We start from the raw sequence: 8,308 nt of genomic DNA, 5'->3' as shown, positions 1-8,308 counted from the left end.
TTGGCCTCGATGAAAATTACATCCAGCATTGAAAATGTTAAATAAATGGATTGTCATGTTGTGGACTAAATTATAAAACTTGATTTAGGGTAGTATGTATTAATTTCAAAAAATATTGTTAAAAAAATAAAATTTTAATCTTGAAAGGTATAGTTCAACTAGTCAGGCCTCAAATTTATTTCCTAAAAATCACCAGTTTGAATTTTATAAATTTTAGGGTCACTAAAACTTATATGGTTATTAATTTCAGGATCCATTTAAGATACACATAAGCTAATTCAAATACTTATGCTTATAAAAAAAAGAATTAGAGCCACATGTTGGTTGACCAAAAAAAGATCTATTTTTGTTTTTTAATTTTATTAATCTTGAAAAAAAATACTTTCTTAAATGCGTCAGAATATTATTAGAAATATATAATTAAAAGAATATAGAAAAAATGAAACATAAATTATCATATAAACTGATCAGATGTGCTTTTAAATTTTAATCATGAAAAACAGAAAATCATCAACGGTACCCTTTAACGAAAAAAAAAACATTATATAAATTTCCAAAAACTCGTGTCACCAGCTTGGCACATACTTTTTTTATCTAATTTGATGAGCATTCATCCACCTCCAACCAGCCCGATCACGGGCTCTACTTCCCCCGCACCGAGCAGTAAGCCTTGTTGACCTGTAAACTGTAAATCATGGCATTATCAAAGCTAGATGAATCGAAGTACATCTCTGGAAGCGGTGTGCCTTGTTGTTAATTCAGAAGCAAATAATTTTTATTATGAATATTGTATGACAATGCACGAAGCAGTTTAAGCAGTCTGTATACATAATTTCATTTCAAAACAAAAAAAAATTAAAATAACAAAAAAGAACTTGAATCAAGTTAATAAGTCAAATACATAGTTAATCATGAAATTATGATAATTTTATAAAATAAAATAATAGAGGTAAACTCTCAAGCAAACTAAATGATTAAAGTAAAAACTGAAGAAAAAATATCAATTCAAAAAAACATTGTAAACAAAATCAAGTAAAATTATGTTAACTCAACTAATATTAAAAGATAAAATTATAAAAAAATAAATTTTTAAAACATAACCAAAAAAAAGTCAAAGGCTAATCTTTAAAACTCTTAACTCGGGTAATAAGATCGAGATCGTTCCATAAAAGATAAGCACGAAAAAAATCACAAACCAAAACTCTTAAACAACAAAAACTAAAAAAATAAATAGCATGTAAAGCAATGAGAACCAAATCTAGCATAAAAAATCAATGATGGGCTAAATTAAAAAAAAATAGAATAAATCAAGAAAATGATAAAAAAAAAAAAACAATCAAAACAATAAGAACCAAATTAGATACAAAAATTAAATAAAATAAAATATTAAGGGGTTAAATTTAAAAACAAATCAAGAAAATAATAATAAAATATAAAACAACAGAATGAAGACCGGGTTGGATACATAAATTAAATATAAAAAAAAACAGCATTAAAAACAAAACAAATAATAATCAAAAGAATAGTGATCAAAACTTATACAAAAATTAAATTGAAGAAAATATTGAAAGACAAAACTGCAAAAAAATAAAGAAAAACAAAATAAAATAGCAATCAAAAGAATAATAACCAAATTGGATACAAAAATTAAATGAAAAAAAAAAACATCGAAGGATGAAAATGAAATAAAAAAAAAACATTTAAAAAGCATCAAGAGCAAAACAAGTAGCAATAAAAAAAAACGAAGACCAAAATCATTACAAATATAAACTTACAAGTTACATTTAGTTTTTTGAAGAACTGGCATGAAATTCAAGGTATTGAGAGAAAAAATAATGGAAAGAAAAAAAAATTTGTAAGAAAAAAAAACTTACAAGTTACATTTACTACAATTCAACCGCTTGCTCTATCGTGCACCCACACTTGATTGCCGGAAAAAAAGATGGCAAAACCCTTTCAAAGTCATCATTTAAGGTGGTGTTTAACAACCAAGAGATGCCACCCAAAAAGTACAGGTGTCTCTCACTTATTTATGTATACCTAACACAAACCAACCATTTTTATTATTTAATTATATTTATTTTTTTCTAAAAAATGAATTGCCCTCATTATAATTGGTTATAATTAACAAATCATGATGAATATACGAGAATGTATATGGTTGTTAGTTTTTTTTTTTGGCTTTTAAAGGTAATGTAGTGATTTCATTATGCAATCAAGATGTTAAAAAACTAAAAAGCTCCTGGTTCTTAGTTTTTAATTTTTTTTTTAATTTTAAGGATATATAAATCATTTTATTATGTATCTAAAATATTAAAGAACTTATTTGTCCCCGATTGATATAACAATGACAACTAGTCCTTACAAAAAAAGACCATTTTGCACCCAATAACTAGTTAAGTGATTTTGTTTAAGAATAACAAAAATTCATTTTATTATTCTAGTCCATAGTAGGCACACGGTTATTCGCTAACCATTTTTATTTTTATTAACTAGCTATTTAACTCACACTTCATTGTAGGTTGAATAATTTGTTTAGCAAAAAAAAACTAAATATGTAAGTTTTTTCAACGTGTTTTTTTGACAAAAAAGTCACAATAATTAATCAAGAAGTTTATGTATGCATTTAATAAAATAAATAAATAAATTATATATTTCAATAAACACAAAAAAATATGTTTCTATGTCTATTCCACTTGCTTTGTTGTGGATAGGATAATTTTTTTTCCAAAACGAAAGGATAACTGACCTTAATTTTGTGAATGTAAGATCTCAACTTATTTTCTCAACAAAAAAGAAAAATAAGACAATATAGCGGTTCTCTCTCTTCTCTCTCAAAATAGATACTGGAAAGTAAAAGAATAATGTTTTGTGCCATAATTGAAATTCTGAAACATTGAGGAACCGAATAACAATAGTCTAAAAAGCAAGAGGAGCTGACACTCTTTTTCTTCTTTCTTCACACGTTGGTCTCTTTTGTTACTAAAGTGAAAATCACTGTGAAATACTAAAGCGAGTGAAGAATTAACGCGTTTTAGATTTTTCTTGATAATAATATTAATAGCCCGGGAGGTGGGAGAAAAGTATTTGTATTTGATAGTGGATAGAAAGGTGGAAAAGACAACACTATGTTCTTGCAGCCGACATATGATCATTTGACCGAGTTGGGTTCTTCCAAGAGGGTTGGCTACGGATTTGGCGGCAGCCTCTCCTCGTTTTTCTCCTCCGCTCCAAGCTTATGCCATGGAGTCTTGCAATTGACAAACTAGTTGCGTTTTAGGGCGACAACTTTATTCTTGCCTGTCGTATAATACACCAAAAGAATAGAGGAAGGAAGAAAGCTAGGGATGTATCAAGCATTAAGTGTTGCCATGTGCTCAAGTTTAAATTATGTCATTTGGGATAGCACCCATAAAAAAAACCAATTAATATCTTTTGCTAAACACCATGTAAAAAATATATATTTTTTCACGTAAAAATAAACATTTAAATTTGTAATCAAAGAATCTATCATGTTGCCTACATGTTTATCACATATGATCCAATTAAACAAGTCAAGTTAAGACCTGATTGATCAAACCCTTGATTTGAATTAGATTTTAACAAAAAAATCAATTTAAAATTTACTTGATTTAATCTAGTTGACCCAACAAATCAATCTATAATCTTATTGACACGGTCAACACAGGGTTTGACTTTTTTTAAAATTCTAAAACAACATTATTTTGATTTAAAAAAACAAATTGAAACAACATCATTTAATAAACGTAGATTAATTTACCTAACCCATAATTGAAATCATGGATCTAATTGGATTTAATAATTTTAGTTGTGGCAAATGCTAACTATGTAAGGAAAAGAAAATTCAAAAACATCTTGATTATTAAATCTATGAAATCCACCAATTTAAATAATAAATGAGACTTTTTAGAAGTGATTTCTATATATATACAAGGGGCGAAGGCATATTAAAGGTTTGGGTGGGCTATAGTCCAGGTCAAGATTTTATCAATATTTTTTAACTAGTTTTATATAAAATAATTTTGTAATTCTCAATCGAGTTATCAAAAAATTATGAAAATTTGCATGAAGCTTTCTAATATGATGCTTTAGCTTGGGTTCAAATTTCAATTTTTGTTGAGAAATTCAGAAATTTGATAAAAATCACAATTTAACTAGTTTTATATTATTGAACATAATTTTCAACCCAGCCATCAGATCGAGCTGAAACTTTACAAGAAATCTTAAAATATATAAAATAAAATATGGTTAAAATTTTAGGATGAAAGGAGCTTGGTAGTTCTAACAAAAAAAATCGTCAAATAAAAGCAAAACGACTCATTAAGGGTAAAATGATTATTTGCCATTAAAAAATAAAACAAATTAGTTTTTTTTTCCTTTTATATGTTGCCGAGAAAAAGCAGAATAGAAAAAAAAAATGACAAAAGAGAAAGAGAAAACAGTAAGGGAAAAACATTAAAAAAAAATCAAAGAAAATAAAATAAAAAAATAACCTTGTAAACTTACAAAGTCTAACTTATAAAACAATAATTCAAGAAAGAATTAAGTGTGAGAGAGAGAAATTGAGAAAGGAAAAAAAATTAATTTATTTATTTTTCACTTGATATGAGATTAATATTTTATCCTTATTGAGATGTTGTTGTAATATTAATTTAGATTTGATTATAAATAAATTATATTCTATCGAATATTAAATGATGTGAATTCAACCAGGAAGAAAAAAAGGAAAAAAAAGAAGAAGAAAAGTCGTTGTTTTATTATTGTGGAAGATACATAAAGCACGAACCTTCTAAATCAAAAATTAAACTCTAGCTGAAAATGGAACTTGCATAAAGCTAAAAAAGCCCAGAGCACTCGATTGCCATATTATGATTATGCCAACGCCCTTTCAGACAATTTTCCACGTAGGATGCAGATGACCGTTTAGCAAGGCAAAGTCGGACGACCACCGGTTCCCTTAGAGCTCGAACCCTAGCGAATGAGTTAATTAACCAGCATGATTTTGTCCCACTTGAAAGTGATTTTTACCATGCCCTTTCCTTGAGCTTTTTACCACGATTGTTTCCTCTTAAATATAAAGCACCGCGCCACCACCCCCACAATGGTCTTTAAAGGGAAGGCTACATGTCGGTGCTACCTGTCATGACAAGTATAGCTCTAACTAACTTGTCGGGTACTTCAATATCTATAATTAACAAACCTTTTTAGTGGTCTTCTTTTTTTATATAAAGATATTTGTTTTTTTTTAGTTTATCTACTGTATAACTACAGTCTACATATCACTGCCGGGTGTTCAGAGAAAAATAAAAAAAACTCCGGATGGATTTGGTTCAATCTAGTTGATTTGTTAGATTTAGTTAAAATAACTAATTAATCAAATTCATTCATATAACCCTTAACTTAAATTTGTGTTTGAAAGTGTGATTACAATTATTTTTTAAAATATTTTTTATTTAGAAATAAATTAAAAAAATATTTTTTTATTTATGAAAAAAATATTTTTGATATCAACATATCAAAATAATTTAAAAATATTAAAAATATATTAATTTAAAGTAAAGAAAAAAAATAAAAAAATCTTTTTTAAAAATTATTTTTAAAATATAAAAACAAATAATTTTCTAGTTTACTTAGATTTGAGTTTACTATGTTAGGTTTGGATATAAAAGGTGAAAGTAATTTGTTATTGTCGTGAATTATCTATCATTTGTGCCATCAACGCGGTGACGTTTCGAGAGGAGGAAATAATCGTGGCAGGAATATTGAAAATGATTTTTTTGCAGATAATAGTGGAAATCATGGAAGCCAACAAAATAATGATTTGATTAGTCAAATATATATTTTCAAGGAATATGAATATTCCATTAAGATCTTTCCTTCGCTTGTGCTTATAAATTCCTTCTTTTGTCTTTTTTCTTGACCTCGACAAACCATAGTCTCCGGTGACAAACCATAGTCTCCGGTGATTTCCGGCTCCGCCCCCCGCCCTCCTCCTTCCTTTACGTATCACATATTCTAGATGCGAGATCACTTTCTGTGTTTTCAGGAGCATGCTGGTCTAGATATAAAACCTGAAAATACAGTTGTCTTGGAAAGAAAAAATTATCAATATAAATTTTCATATTAACATATTTTTTTTATTTTAATAAACACAGAAAGTAGAATAAAATTATTATTAAACCTGAAAATACTGTAGTCTTGGAAAAAAAATAATTCTTATCAATATAAATTTTCATGTTAACATATTTTTTATTTTAATTAACACAGGATTTTTAACTAAAATTATTGATTCTGTAAAAGAAAAGGCATTTTATAACTATTAGAGCAAGTTAATAAAAAAATATTAAAGTAGTATGTTGTGATTAAAAGTTAAAAACCATAAATACAATAAAATCTATTTAAAAATATTAAGAATAAAAAAATAATTTGAATGAACAATTTATTGTTATTATTATTATTTTATATCAGTTACATAATAATTGAAAAAAAATATTAAAGTTGAATAAAAAATTTACAATAATATTTAAAAACCATCTCCAAGTTAAAAAGCATGTGAATCTGGTAAAATTGTTTTTGAGTGATAAAAACACGGACATAAAATTATTAGGCTTAACGCCTAGCCTACCAGTAGTAGGCCAGACCCGTGCTCATAGCCTTTCTTTCTTTATTTTTTTATTAACACCTTTTTTAAAAAACAATATATTATAAATGACAAGTTGTGTGGTTTATTAAAAAAAATATTATCATTTTTAACTTTCAAACTTTTGACCTCGTGCTTAGCTACACGCGCTAATTATTCTAGCCAGTATTCAAATGATTAAAAATATACATTAATTTGATTTATTATTTATATAAACAGTGAGTAGGTTAATGTGCTAGTGTTCGATTAAAAAAAAATACAACCATCAAGCTTTTATAATGCATGGCCCGATTTTAAGGTTAGATTTTTTCCTACGAGTACCAACTCTTTTGATTATTTTTTTAATGGAAGTATCCTTAATCACATTAATAACGAGTGGGACCAAATAATTCAATAAAAATAGTTGTTGAACCATACCAAATAGTTTTAACAACAATAAAAATTATAGAAAAAACAGCAACTATGTTATTGAAAAGCACGATTCAATATTTTCTACAATTAAATCATTTGTATAGATAATGTGGTGGGTGGATACTAAAATAAAATAGACCCATCAATATATTTAATGCCCTTGTTGTAATATGATGAGAGGCTATTCCTCCATGCTGGATTTAAATATTGTACTTTTTTATTAGCCCATAAAGATTAGATACTCATATTCCAGGATTATATAATCTTGTTACATGAAAAACACCAAACCAAAAACAAGTCACTCTTAAAAGTAATAAGTGAATCCCAAAAATTTTGTACAAATCTAAAGAAAGTTTTCTTCTACATTTATCACAAAAGATTTCTAGATCTCAATATACCCAATGTCAAGTAGCTACCAAGAAGCACAACCCAGAAAACACAATATGTGCTCCAACCACACCTTCATAACTTCAAATACTCAGATTCGTTATAGTTTCTCTTGTAATACTCTAACCGTCCCATGAATTGGTTATTCTTAAATGAGTCATAAAGGGTATAACTAACATATCTTGTCTCCATATTGGATCGAGAACATGATCAAAATAATAAAAAACTACTAATTTATATAGAGCCATTGAGCCGGCTTAACCAATAATCAAATTTGTATGTATTATATGAACATTCAACAAACGATCAGGAACATTCAATATGATGGTATGGACATGATACTAAGATAAACTTATAAAATATCCTCTTATCAGTGAAAGATAGTTACTATATAACTTTATTGCAGAGGGAAAAGGTGCAATTGCAATTTATAAGAGGTTATAATCGAACTAGCTGACATGAGAAAGAGTTTAGATATCCACGATCAGTAGATAGAGAATCGAACAAGTTGCGGGAAGAGCCGGTAGTATATTGTATAATAAGATCAAGACTGCTTGAATACACACCCACTTTTCAGTTCCATTTTCTGGTCTTTGTGTGGAAGGCCCGTTATGGCCACAATACTTGCAAAATGCTTTATTGCACTGTAGCCTATATAAAAGTTATAATGCAATAATAGACTAAAATACAATTACATAACGATCGTAATTTTAAATCGGTCTTTCAAAGCTAAAATATAATGTGTTTTTTGTTACTGTTTTGAAAAAAAAGAAAAAGAAATATATTTGGTTAAAATAACAAAGAAAAAAAAATATAAAAAAATGTATTCTTAAGGTAGTTTTGAAAAAA

The 8,308-nt window shown here is 27.3% G+C and overlaps 1 pseudogene; it reads right to left on the bottom strand.

The window, feature by feature from the left end:
- Positions 1–7,026: 7,026 nt before the first annotated feature.
- On the bottom strand, positions 7,027–8,042 carry LOC118054569 (photosystem II CP47 reaction center protein-like; annotated as a pseudogene).
- Positions 8,043–8,308: the final 266 nt, after the last annotated feature.

The sequence above is a fragment of the Populus alba genome, chromosome 3 (assembly GCF_005239225.2).
Source record: "Populus alba chromosome 3, ASM523922v2, whole genome shotgun sequence".
NCBI classification, from domain to species: domain Eukaryota; kingdom Viridiplantae; phylum Streptophyta; class Magnoliopsida; order Malpighiales; family Salicaceae; genus Populus; species Populus alba.
This window is presented reverse-complemented; position numbering and strand designations above follow the sequence as displayed.